The following is a 14,100-nucleotide window of genomic DNA, read 5'->3' on the forward strand; positions in this document are numbered from 1 at the left end:
AGGAGTCGTTGTGAGCGCACTAGAGAGGCGCCGAGGGCCATTCTGCAATGATACGGATGAGAACACCTGGGTTTCCATAAAATCCACACACACAGATGTCATGTACTTATTACCTGTTGTTATTTTTATCAGGTCAAAAATACAATTATATTCCATGTGACCTATGACCTAAATGCATTTGTGGATGTTCTGGGCATAGTCATTTATAGGATATCTGTGGTTCGGGGTCACTATTTTTGTACTTGTATAGCTAAAATTGACTATAGTTCGAACTATATGTGAGAATGAATATAACTATAGTTTAGTTGCAGGAGACCGTTGTGAGTACTCTCCAATGAATGCAATGTATTTCATTCAACTCCTTAACATTCTCTGAAAGTAAAGACGAGTGAGAATGCAAAAAGGGACATGATGAATATGTCTGGGTATTGGTGCAGGTGAACTGTCATTGACTATGACACATCTGGGTCAGACATGATGAATATGTCTGGGTATTGGTGCAGGTGAACTGTCATTGACTATGACACATCTGGGTCAGACATGATGAATATGTCTGGGTATTGGTGCAGGTGAACTGTCATTGACTATGACACATCTGGGTCAGACATGATGAATATGTCTGGGTATTGGTGCAGGTGAACTGTCATTGACTATGACACATCTGGGTCAGACATGATCAATATGTCTGGGTATTGGTGCAGGTGAACTGTCATTGACTATGACACATCTGGGTCAGACATGATGAATATGTCTGGGTATTGGTGCAGGTGAACTGTCATTGACTATGACACATCTGGGTCAGACATGATGAATATGTCTGGGTATTGGTGCAGGTGAACTGTCATTGACTATGACACATCTGGGTCAGACATGATGAATATGTCTGGGTATTGGTGCAGGTGAACTGTCATTGACTATGACACATCTGGGTCAGACAAATGATGTGGTCGTAGGTAGGAAGGTCTGGGTCAATCATGATGTGGTAGGTAGGGAAGTCTGGGTCAATCATGATGTGGTAGGTAGGGAGGTCTGGGTCAGTCATGATGTGGTAGGTAGGGAGGTCTGGGTCAGATATGAAGTGGTAGGTAGGAAGGTCTGGGTCAGTCATGATGTGGTAGGTAGGGAGGTCTGGTTCAGACATGATGATGTGGTAGGTAGGAAAGTCTGGGTCAGATATGAAGTGGTAGGTAGGAAGGTCTGGGTCAGTCATGATGTGGTAGGAAGGAAGGTCTGGGTCAGATATGATGTGGTAGGTAGGAAGGTCTGGGTCAGACATGATGATGTGCAAGGTAGTATAGTATAACAAAGACATCAGCTGACATTTTCATCCTGGGGTTTTCACAGTCACAGCAAGGGTATACTGCTGGAGTGTATGTGAGTGTGAGTGTGAGTGCTTGCTCGTGTAACAGTATCGCTTCCGTCCCTCTCCTCGCCCCAACCTGGGCTCGAACCAGGGACCCTCTGCTCGAACCAGGAACCCTCTGCTCAAACCAGGGACCCTCTGCTCGAACCAGGGACCCTCTGCTCGAAACCAGGGACACTCTGCTCGAACTAGGGACCCTCTGCTCAAACCAGGGACCCTCTGCACGAACCAGGGACCCTCTGCTCAAACCAGGGACCCTCTGCACGAACCAGGGACCCTCTGCTCGAACCAGGGACCCTCTGCTCGAACCAGGGACCCTCTGCTCAAACCAGGGACCCTCTGCACACATCGACAACAGCCACCCTCGAAGGATCGTTACCCATCACTCCACAAAAGCCGCGGCCCTTGCAGAGAAAAGGGGAAACAACTACTTCAAGGTCTCAGAGCGAGTGACATCACCGATTGAAACGCTATTAGTGCGCCCCACCGCTAACTAGCTAGCCATTTCACATCGGTTACACTCGCAACATGTGTGTGTGTGTGTGTTTGTTAATGTCCGTGGATGTCTGTGTGTGGCATCCTCACTAGCCCCTAGGTCTCTTGGCTCTCCTTCACCAGACGGCTCCCTGAGTCTTGGCTAAAGACATGTTTTCATACACCGTCCAGCGTCCAGCTCAGCTATCAAAACCACAAGCTGAAACATGTGGCGTTTTCAACACCTTCCTAATATTGAGTTGCACCCCCCCCCCCATTCTTGATACACACGGGAAACTGTTGAGCATGAAAACCTCAGCAGTGTTTCAGTTCTTGACACACTCAAATCGGTGTGCATTCACAGGCACTTAATGAATATTTTGTCTTTCCCATTCACCCTCTGAATGGCACACATACACCATCCATGTCACTAGCGTTTTTTTTTTGGGGGGGGGGGGGGGCAGTGCCCCTGTGACAACTATTTTGGACCCCCTTGCGGACCCCCTAAATGTGGAGTATGAAATCATTTTTACATAACTAGTTTTTTACATCCGTTATTAATGTAACTGGCCCCTCTAACAGTACAACTGGCCCCTCTAACAGTACAACTGGCCCCTCTAACAGTACAACTGGCCCCAGCTTGCCCCCCCAGTTGAAATGGTCTAGAACCGCCACTGTGTCTCGATTGTCTCAAGGCTTAAAAATCCTTCTTTAACCTCTCCTACCCTTCACCTACACGGATTGAAGTGGATTTAACAAGTGACATCAATAAGGGATCATAGCTTTCACCTGGATTCACCAGGTTAGTCTGTCAGTGGTCACCAGCCTGTTGATCACGATCGACTTGTCGATCTCCAAGTCATTTCTAGTCGATTGCCAAACATTTCTGTAAAAAACCCAACCATAAATCATTGTGTCCCTATTTTTTTCCTCGGGCTGTTGTCAATTCAGCTGCCCTGCGCGCCAGGTAGGCAAACTGTTGCCATTTCATGTGTCTGAAGGTACAAACTCTACCTTCCCGGTGGGCCTGGAGAGGAAACCAAGTGCATTATGTCACCGCTGGCCAATCAGATTGCTCAGATGACTGAGTCTGCAGTAACGTAGCAGGCATAGAAGAAATCTACGGCAAAATTGACATTGTGAGATTTCTAAACGTTTAAAACTATGACTAGAGAGAGACTGTCAACGAATGCAGCACAGAGCTGCTGTTTTTATGAGTTGAGTTCATGTTTAAATTCTTACTCTGCACTGTCAACACTTTTATAACCCATTAAATGTGCGTTCTTCCTATTTCCACTCAGCACTACAACAAGCAGACTAGCAGTAATGAATGAGGAGGAACGTGGATCTATAGGCGTTGTTGTTATTATTAGCGGCTTGGGGCTTTTTTAATATCGAGAAATATTTAACTTTCTCTGTTCATAGGAGTAACAACATGCATTTGTGCATGAGGCAGAAATAATGCGGTGCGACTCGAGTTTCGCCATCAGCTGGAAGACGGTGTCTCTTTTTGGTCAGTGTCAGTGGAGGAAAGGGAGAGGAGGGATGTTGAGAGACGGACCCTCAGTCTGCTGCGTTGACATGTAAATTCAAGCAAAGCCAGCATGCGGTGTTAATCTATTGGGCCTATAGTTTACTGCACAAACCTCATTACTACAGTACTGTTTTTAATTGGTTAATGTTGCGTAGGTTTACATTTTTTAAGTTATGTAAATAAAAAATCAGAGTGGTAGATCTCTGGCATTTTGACTCAGAAAGTGATCTCGACATAGACAAGTTTGGTGACCACTGGTCTGTGTCATGAAAATAGCTTTTGGATACACAGCGTATCTATCTATTCGACTCACTCCCACCTGTCAATAAAACTGACCTGATCCTGTCCTCTGTCTAGGCCTACAACACAAACATACGTCATGGTGATACCATCAGGACAGGGTGGAAAATGTGGATCATAATCTTGACAAATGATTGAATTATTTGCACAATTCGCGCGACAACAATTTGTCTTCTTTCCGTCTCTGGTCAGAGAGTCCAGAGTCCAGTTGCCCTGTTTACGACCTGAGGCAGTACTGGACAGTAGTTTGGATAATGTAAATGCTCCAGTATTTTATGTGTAGTGTGGCAGTGTGCTACAACTTTGATGACAACAACATTGTCCTGTCACATTGTCACAGGGAGTCACGACAACAACATTGTCCTGTCACTTTGTCACAGGGAGTCACGACAACAACATTGTCCTGTCACTTTGTCACAGGGAGTCACGACAACAACATTGTCCTGTCACTTTGTCACAGGGAGTCACGACAACAACATTGTCCTGTCACTTTGTCACAGGGAGTCACAACAACAACATTGTCCTGTCACATTGTCACAGGGAGTCACGACAACAACATTGTCCTGTCACATTGTCACAGGGAGTCACGACAACAACATTGTCCTGTCACATTGTCACAGGGAGTCACGACAACAACATTGTCCTGTCACATTGTCACAGGGAGTCACGACAACAACATTGTCCTGTCACATTGCCACAGGGAGTCACGACAACAACATTGTCCTGTCACATTGTCACAGGGAGTCACGACAACAACATTGTCACAGGGAGTCACGACAACAACATTGTCCTGTCACATTGCCACAGGGAGTCACGACAACAACATTGTCACAGGGAGTCACGACAACAACATTGTCCTGTCACATTGTCACAGGGAGTCACGACAACAACATTGTCCTGTCACATTGTCACAGGGAGTCACGACAACAACATTGTCCTGTCACATTGTCACAGGGAGTCACGACAACAACATTGTCCTGTCACATTGTCACAGGGAGTCACGACAACAACATTGTCCAGTCACATTGTCACGGGGAGTCAAGTTTCCATTCAAATGTGTGAGTCATCAATTAAGATTTTTCTGAGCGGGACCTGCTAGAGGAGGTGTTAGTGAATGTGAGGACATGCGCACACACTCCCATTCCCCCTTGGCGTGCAAGACAGTGATCCAAATTGGGATGAAGTCCATTTACCGTTGGCCCTATACTCCTAGATGAAATCAAATCAAATTTTATTGGTCACATACACATATTTATCAGATGTTATTACGGGTGTAGCGAAATGCTTGTGTTCCTAGCTCCAACAGTGCAGTAATATCTAACGATACACAACAATACACACAAATCTAAAAGTAAAATAATGGAACTAAGAAATATATAAATATTAGGACGAGCAATGTCAGAGTGGCATTGACTAAGTACAGTAGAATAGAATACAGTATATACATATGAGATGAGTAAAGCAGTATGTAAACATGATTAAAGTGACTAGTGTTCCATCATTAAAGTGGCCAGTGACTCCAAGTCTACAGTCGTGGCCAAAAGGTTTGAGAATTTTCACAAAGTTTGCTGCTTCAGTGTCTTTAGATATTTTTGTCAGATGTTACTATGGATACTGAAGTATAATTACTAGCATATCATATGTGTCAAAGGCTTTTATTGACAATTACATGAAGTTGATATTTGCAATATATCAATATTTGCAGTGTTGACCCTTCTTTTTCAAGACCTCTGCAATCCGCCCTGGCATGCTGTCAATTAACTTCTGGGCCACATTCTGACTGATGGCAGCCCATTCTTGCATAATCAATGCTTGGAGTTTGTCAGAATTTGTGTGGTTTTGTTTGTCCACCCGTCTCTTGAGGATTGACCACAAGTTCTCAATGGGATAAAGGTCTGGGGAGTTTGCTTGCCATGGACCCAAAATATCGATGTTTTGTTCCCCGAGCCATTTAGTTATCACTTTTGCCTTATGGCAAGGTGCTCCATTATTCTGGAAAAGGCATCGTTCGTCACCAAACTGTTCCTGGATGGTTGGGAGAAGTTGCTCTCTGAGTATGTGTTGGTACAATTCTTTATTCATGGCTGTGTTCTTAAGCAAAATTGTGAGTGAGCCCCCTCCCTTGGCTGAGAAGCAACCCCACACATGAATGGTCTCAGGATGCTTTACTGTTGGCATGACACAGGACTGATGGTAGCGCTCACCTTGTCTTCTCCGGAAAAGCTTTTTTCCGGATTCCCCAGACAATCGGAAAGGGGATTCATCAGAGAAAATGACTTAACCCCAGTCCTCAGCAGTCCAATCCATGTACCTTCTTTAGAATACCAGTCTGTCCCTGATGTTTTTCCTGGAGAGAAGTGGCTTCTTTGCTGCCCTTCTTGACACCAGGCCATCCTCCAAAAGTATTCACCTCACTGTGCGTGCAGATGCACTCACACCTGCCTGCTGCCATTCCTGAGCAAGCGCTGTACTGGTGGTGCCCCGATCCCGCAACTGAATCAACTTTAGGAGACGGTCCTGGCCCTTGCTGGACATTCTTGGGCATCCTGAAGCCTTCTTCACAACAATTGAACCGCTCTCCTTGAAGTTCTTGCTGATCAGATAAATGGTTGATTTAGGTGCAATCTTACTGGCAGCAATATCCTTGCCTGGGAAGCCCTTTTTGTGCCAAGCAATGATGACAGCACTTGTTTCCTTGCAGGTAACCATGATTGACAGAGGAAGAACAATGATTCCAAGCACCACCCACCTTTTGAAGCTTCCAGTCTGTTATTCGAACTCAATCAGCATGACAGAGTGATCTCCAGCCTTGTCCTCATCAACACTCACACCTCTGTTAATGAGAGAATCTACAGTGAGTGCCTCACCAGTATTCTACAGTGAGTGCATCACCAGTATTCTACAGTGAGTGCCTCACCAGTATTCTACAGTGAGTGCCTCACCAGTATTCTACAGTGAGTGCATCACCAGTATTCTACAGTGAGTGCTTCACCAGTATTCTACAGTGAGTGCCTCACCAGTATTCTACAGTGAGTGCATCACCAGTATTCTACAGTGAGTGCCTCACCAGTATTCTACAGTGAGTGCCTCACCAGTATTCTACAGTGAGTGCATCACCAGTATTCTACAGTGAGTGCATCACCAGTATTCTACAGTGAGTGCATCACCAGTATTCTACAGTGAGTGCCTCACCAGTATTCTACAGTGAGTGCATCACCAGTATTCTACAGTGAGTGCCTCACCAGTATTCTACAGTGAGTGCATCACCAGTATTCTACAGTGAGTGCCTCATCCAGTATTCTACAGTGAGTGCCTCACCAGTATTCTACAGTGAGTGCATCACCAGTATTCTACAGTGAGTGCCTCACCAGTATTCTACAGTGAGTGCATCACCAGCCGACCGTCATCAATCGTCTGTGTTTACCTGCTACATCCTCCAGACATTCTCTCCCATCGTTATGAATTCTAATATGTCCTGCTGTGGCCTACTATAGCCTTGCCAGACACTCACAGACACATAGCGTAACCACTCTGTTGCTAAGAGCTAGGCTAACTCCCAAGTGGCACCCTATTCCCTATGTAGTGCACTACTTTTGACCAGGGCCCACAAGCCTCTGGGCAAAAGTAGTGCATTATGTAGGGAAAAGGGAGCCATTTGGGACGGAGGCAGAGCGGGGTGTGCAGCAATATATTGGATTGGTGACGCAGGTTTATTTTTACGTTTCTTTGACCAGAAACGTGTAAAAGCATGCTCGTGATTCAGTGTTTAGTGTTGACAAAGTACGCAGGTTCAGATACTGTGAAGTGGAGTGTGTTTGGAACAACACACAGAGAGGAATTGGTAGTCTAAGCATTCAGATCGTTCGGTTTTCGCAGCTGCTGCAATTAACAGCCAGCAACAGCGTTTGTAGCTCTGCTTCAGCAGCAGCAACAGCAGCAGCGGCAGCAACAGCAGCAGCGGCAGCGGCAGCGGCAACAGCAGCGGCAACACTTAGCGGCAGCGGCAGCAGCAACAGCGGCAGCAACAGCGGCAGCGGCAACGGCAGCAACGGCGGCAGCGGCAGCGGCAGCGGCAGCGGCAGCAACAGCGGCAACAGCAGCGGCAGCCAGCGGCAACAGCAACGGCAGCAGCGGCAGCGCAGCAGCAGCAGCAGCGGCAGCAGCAGCAGCAGCAGCGGCTAACAGCTAGCGGCAGCAGCAGCGGCAACGGCAGCAGCAGCGGCAGCGTCAGCGGCAGCGGCAACTGGCGCGCAGCTGGCAGCAACAGCAGACAGCAGCTGACAGCGGCAGCATGCTGCGGCAACAGCGGCGGCGGCGGCAGCGACCGGCAACAACAGACGGCGTGACAGCAACGGCGTAACGAGCAACAGCGAGCAGCGGGCAACGACGCTGATTTGGCGACAGCGACAGCTGGCGACAGCGGCAACAGCAGCGGCAGCAACGGCAGCAGCGACGCGGCGCAGCGGCGGCAGCGGCAGCAGCGGCAGCACGGACAGCAGCGGCGACGGCGGCAGCGGCGGCTGTTCGGCAGCGGTAGCAGCAGCGGCAGCGGCGGCAGCAGCGGCAGCGGCAACAGCGGCAGCGGCGGCAGCGGCGGCAGCGGCGGCCAGCAGCGGCGGCAACAGCGCGGCGGCAACAGCGGCAACAGCGGCAGCAGCGGCAGCGGCAGCAGCAGACGCGGCGGCAGCAGCAGCGGCCGGCGTAGCAGCAGCTGACGGCAGCGGCAACAGCGACTGGCGGCGGCAGCGGCAGCAGCTGGCAGCGGCAACAGCGGCGGCAGCGGCGACAGCAAAGACAACGGCAGCAGCGGCAGCGGCAGCAGCGGCGGCAGCGGCAGCGACAGCAGCGGCAGCGGCAGCAGCGGCAACGGCAGCGGCAACGGCAGCAGCGATAGCGGCAGCAGCGGCAAACGGCAGCGGCGGCAGCGGCAATCAGCAGCAGCGGCGGCAGCGGCAGCGGCGGCGGCAGCGGCGGCGGATCGTTAAAGCGCAGCAACGGCAGCGGATACAGCAGCGGCAGCAACGATTAGTTGGCACAGCGGCAACAGCAGCAACGGCAGCAGCGGCAACAACTGGCGGCGGCGGCAGCGGCAGCAGCGGCAGCAACACCAGCAGCAACGGCGGCGGCAACAGCGGCAGCAGCAGCAGCGGCAGCAACAGCGGCAGTGGCAGCGGCGGCAGCAATGAGCAGCGGCAGCAGCGGCAGCCAGCAGCGGCAGCGCAGCAGCAAGCAGCAGCAGCAAACACCAACAGCGGCAGCGGCAGCAGGCGGCAGCAGCAGCACAGCGGCAAGCAGGCAGCAGCGGCAGCAACAGCAGCGGCAGCAAGCAGCAGCAGCAGCGGCGGATTAGCGGCGGCGCAATGGCAGCAGCAGCAACAGCAGCATGGCAACAGCAGCAACGGCGGCGGCAACAGCGATAGCAACAGCACCAGCGGCACGCAGCGGCATAGCAACAGCGGCAAGCAGGATAGCATTACTAGTACAATGGCACGGCGGCAAGCAGCAGCAAGCGACAGCAACACCACCAGCGGCAGGCAGCAATTACTCAGCAGCAAACGGCGGCAGCAGCAGCAACGGCACGTACGGCTGACAAAGCAGCAGCCAGGGCAACGGCGGCGGCTAGCAGCGGCGGCAGCAGCAGCGGCAGCGGCAGCAGCGGCAACGGCGGCAGATTGGCAGCGGCAGCAATACTAGCATAACAGCGCACCAGTGGCAACGATAAGATTAGCGGCAGCGGCAACAGCGGCACCAGCAGCGCATTAGCGTACCAGATGATAGCAACAGCAGCAAACAGCGGCGCAAGCAGCGATTTAGCACAACAGCGGCACAGCGGCAATGGCGGCAGATAGCAAATAGCTGAAACACCACGGCAGCGGCAACAGCAGCAACCAGCGGAAGATACGGCGTTTTGCTGCTTGGCGCAGTATCATGGCAATGGCATGGCGGCAATATGGCACAGCAACACCAATGATAGCAAATTACAGCAGCAAAGCAGCGGCGGCATACGACAGCGGCAGCAGCAACAGCGGATACGTACGGCGGCACCAGCAACGGCAGCGGCAGGCAACAACGGCAGCGGCAATGGCAGCAGCAGCAACGCAACAGCGACAGCAGCAACATTGGCATACGTAGCGGGCGGCAGTGGCTGTATAGCAGCGCGGCGATAGCAACAAGCAGCGGCAACGGCAGCGGCAAACACAGCAGCATGGCGGCAGAGACAGCAACAGCACAGCAATCGAGCGGCAGCAAACAACGTGCTAACAGCGGCAACGGCAGCGGATTACGACATAGTAACGGCAACAGCGGCAACACGGTGACAGCAACGGCCGCATACAGCGGAACAGCACCAGCGGCAGCAGCAACAGCAGCAGCGGCACGGCAACACCAGCGGCAACGGCAGCGGAGTAGCAACGATTACAGCAACGGCGGCAGCAGCAGCAGCGGCAGCAGATAGCAGCAGCGGCAGCGGCAGCGCAACAGCGGGCAACGGCACGGCAGATTACTACGCATGGCAGCAGCAGCGGCAACGGAGCAGCGGCAACACAGCAACGGCAGCAAGCAGCAGCAGCAGCGGCGACAGCATTATCAGCAGCACGACGGCGGCAACAGCAGCGGCAGCGGCAGCAGCAACGGCAGCGACAGCGGCTACCAGCAGCAACGATTACCGGCACAGGCTAACAGCAACGGTAAACAGCAGCAGCAGCAGCAGCAGCACAGCGGCAGCGGCAGCGATAGCCGCCAGTGGCACGGCAACAGCGCGAGGCAGCGCATACCAGCAGCGCAGCAGAGATTAGACGGCAGCAAACAACAGCAGCAGCAACGGCCACCACGGCAGCAAACAGCAGCAGTGGCATGGTGGCAGCAGATTACGCATAGCAGCAACAGCATCGCAGCAGCTGGCGGCAACGACAGCAGCAGTGGCAACGGCAGCAGACAGCAACTGGGTTACACCACCAGCAGCAATGGCGGCAACTAGCAACATTAGCAGCAATGGTCAGCGGCTGAAACAGCAGCGATAGCAATGGCGGTAGCAGGCATGATAGCAATAAACTAACAGCGGCAACAGCCAGCAATTACGGCAACAACAGCACCATGGCAATGCGATAGCGACATTAGCAGCAAGCACTGACAGCAGTGATAGCAATGGCAGAGACATTAGCATGATAGCAGCAACACCACCAGTGATAGCGGCAGAAGCAGCAATGGCAGCATAGCATACTAGCAGCAAAGCGGCAGATTAATAGCGGCGGCGGCATGACAGCAATTGTAGCAATGGCAGCGGCATAGCAATACAAACACCACCAGCGGCACGGTATAACATTTGAAGTAGCAACACCACCAGTAAATGCAGAGCAGCGGCAAAACACCAGATAGCAACGGCGGCAATAGCATAGATACAGAAAACCACCGGCGGCAACAACAGCAACAGGCAGCGATATGGCGGCAGCAGCAACACAGCGGTGATAACAGCAGCAAGCGGCAGCAATATCAGCGGCGGCAGCAGATACCAGCAGCGGCAGCACCAGCGATTACGCTGGCAGCAACAGCAGAGGCGGCAACAGCAGTGATGGCAACAGCAGCGGCGGATGACAGCAAAACACCGGCAGCAGCGGCCAGACGGCAGGCAAGCACCACCAGCAGCAATCGGCGGCAGACAGCAACATCAGCAGCAATGGCAGCACACCAGCGGCAGCAACGGCAGTGACAGCGGCGACAGCAACGGCAGCGGCAGCACAGCGGCAGCGATTACGCAATATATAAACGGCAGCGCGGCAACAGCCAGCAGCAATGGCATTACCAGCGGCAGCGGCAGCCAGCAGTGGCAGCAGCAACGGCAGCAGCGGCAATACACAGCAGCAGCGGCAGCAACAGCGGCGGCAACGGCAGCAGACAGCGCGGATTAGCAGCACCTTGCGGCAGCAGCAGCAGCGGCGGCAGCGGCAGCAGATTAGCGGCAAATTTCCAGTGATAGCAACGGCGGCAGCAGGCGGCAGCGCAGCAACTGACCACCAGTGGCAACAGCCAGCAATCATTACTAGCAGCAAACGCGGCAGCGGCAACGGCGGCAGCAGAGCACCAGCGGCGGCAACAGCAGCAGCAAGCGAGCATTACGGCAGATAACAACACAACCAGCGGATACGCAGCGAGCAATAGCAGCAGCAGCAGCACCATTAGTGGCATGGCAACGCAACAGCGGCAACAAATAGCAGCAGCAACGGCGGCGGCGAGACAGCAGCAGCACAAACACCACTAGTGGCAACAGGCAGTTTTGATTAGCAACGGCGCGATAGCAGCGGCATGGCGGCAGCGATAGCAACAGCAGCAACGGCACGAGCAGCAACGGCGGCAGAGAGCGGTAGATTATAAGCACCACAGCGGCAGCAGCAGCGGTAAGCAGCACGGCAGCGATGGCAATACCACAGCGGCAACGGCGCAGCAGCAATACTAGCAGCAAATCTATAACACGGCAGCGGCAACGGCAGCAGCAGCAGCGGCAGCGGCAGTACAGCAGCGGCAGCGGCGGCAGCGACAGCGGCACCAGCAGCAACGGCGGCAGCAACAGCAGCAGCAGCTGACACGCCAGCAGCGAGCGGCAGCGGCAGCAATACAGCAGCAACGGCAGCGACAGCAACACAGCAGCAACCAGACAGCGGCAACGGCAGCAACATCAGATGACGACAACAGCAGCAGCAACGGCAACGGCAGCAACCGATAGCAGCGGCAGCGGCAGCGGCGATACAGCAACTGAAGCAGCAACGGCAGCGAAGCGGACAGCAAACAAGCAACGGCGGCACAGCGTCAATGGCGGCAGCAGCAAAGCGGCAGCGGCATACTAGCAGCAAGTATCGGCAAATAGCAGCATTACCTGGATAGCAGCACCAGCGGCAACGGCGGCAGATAGCAACAGCAACAGCGGCAACGAGCAGTAACATTAACAGCACCAGCGGCAAACAGTTAGCAGCAGCAGCAGCAACCACCACCAGCGGCAACGGCAGCAACGGCGGCGATAGCAGCACCAACAGCGGCAGCGGATAGCAGCTGATAGCGGCAACGGCAGCAGCGATAGCACACAACAGCGCAGCGGCAGCGGCGGCAGCAGCGGCAAGCAGCGGCAGCAGCAACACACAGCAGCGCGATAACAGCGGCAGCAGAGATACGCAGCGGCGGCAACAGCGGCACCAGCGGCAGCAGCAGCAGCGGCAGCAACAGCGCAGCGGCGGCAACGGCGGCAGCAGCGGCAGCAGCATACGGCAGCGGCGGCATCAGCAGCAACGCTTAGCAACAGCGGCGGCGGCAGCGGCAGCAACAGCGGCAGCAACGGCAGCGGCAGCAGCAATTAGACAGCGGCAGCGGCAGCGACAGCGAGCAACCAGCGGCAGCGGCAGCGGATAACAGCAACAACGGCAGCGGCGGCAATTTGGCAGCGAGCGAAGCAACGGCGACAGCAACGGCAGCAGCGAGCAGCGGCAGCGGCGGCAACAGCAGCAGCAGCGGCTTGCCTGGCGGCGGCAGCAAGCGGCAGCAGCGGCAGCGGCAGCGGCGGCAGCAGCAGCAGCGGCAACAGCAACGGCAACGCTGCTGCTTGGCAACTGACGGCGGCAGCAACAGCGGCAGCGGCGAGCCAGCAAGCAAGCGGCAGGCAGCAGCGGCAGCAGCGGCCAGCGGCGGCGAGCAGCAACAACGGCTGACGGCAACAGCAACAACTGGCGGCAGCCCAACAGCAGCGGCAGCGGCGGCGGCAGCAACGGCAGCCGTGCTGCTGCGAGCAGCTGCTGCTGCAGCAGCGAGCAGCGCTGCTGCGGCGGCGGCGGCAACGGCAGCAGCAGCGGCCCGGTAGCGGCGGCGGCGAGCAGCAACAGCAACAGCAGCGGCGGCAGCGGCAGCGGCAGCAGCAGCAGCGGCAACAGCGGTAGCAGCAACTTGGCGACAGCGGCAGCGGCGGCAGCGGCAGCAACTGGCAGCGCGGCGAAACAACAGCGGCAGACAGCGGCAGCGGCGAGCAGCAACAGCGGCGGCAGCAGCAACAGCGACGGCAGCAGCAACGGCGACAGCAGCAACAGCGACAACGGCAGCGAGCAGCGGCAGCGACGGCAGCCAGCGGCCAGCGAACAGCAGACGGCAGCAGCAGCGGCGGCGACGGCGGCAGCAGCCAGCGGCAGCGGCGGCCGAGCAGCGGCAGCAGCAACAACAACAGCGGTAGCGACAGTAGCGAGCAGCGAGCAGCGGCGGCAGCAGCAGCAGCAGCGACAGCGACGCGGCAGCGGCAAGCAACAGCGACAGCAACGGCAACGGCAACGGCAGCGAGCAGACGGCGGCAGCAGCAACAGCAGCAGCAGCGGCAGCAGCGGCAGCGACAGCGAGCAGCAGCAGCGGCGGCCGGCAGCGAGCAGCGGCAGCGACAGCAGCCGGCAGCGGCAAGCAGCGGCAA

Source organism: Oncorhynchus nerka, linkage group LG24 (assembly GCF_034236695.1).
Source record: "Oncorhynchus nerka isolate Pitt River linkage group LG24, Oner_Uvic_2.0, whole genome shotgun sequence".
Classification (NCBI taxonomy): domain Eukaryota; kingdom Metazoa; phylum Chordata; class Actinopteri; order Salmoniformes; family Salmonidae; genus Oncorhynchus; species Oncorhynchus nerka.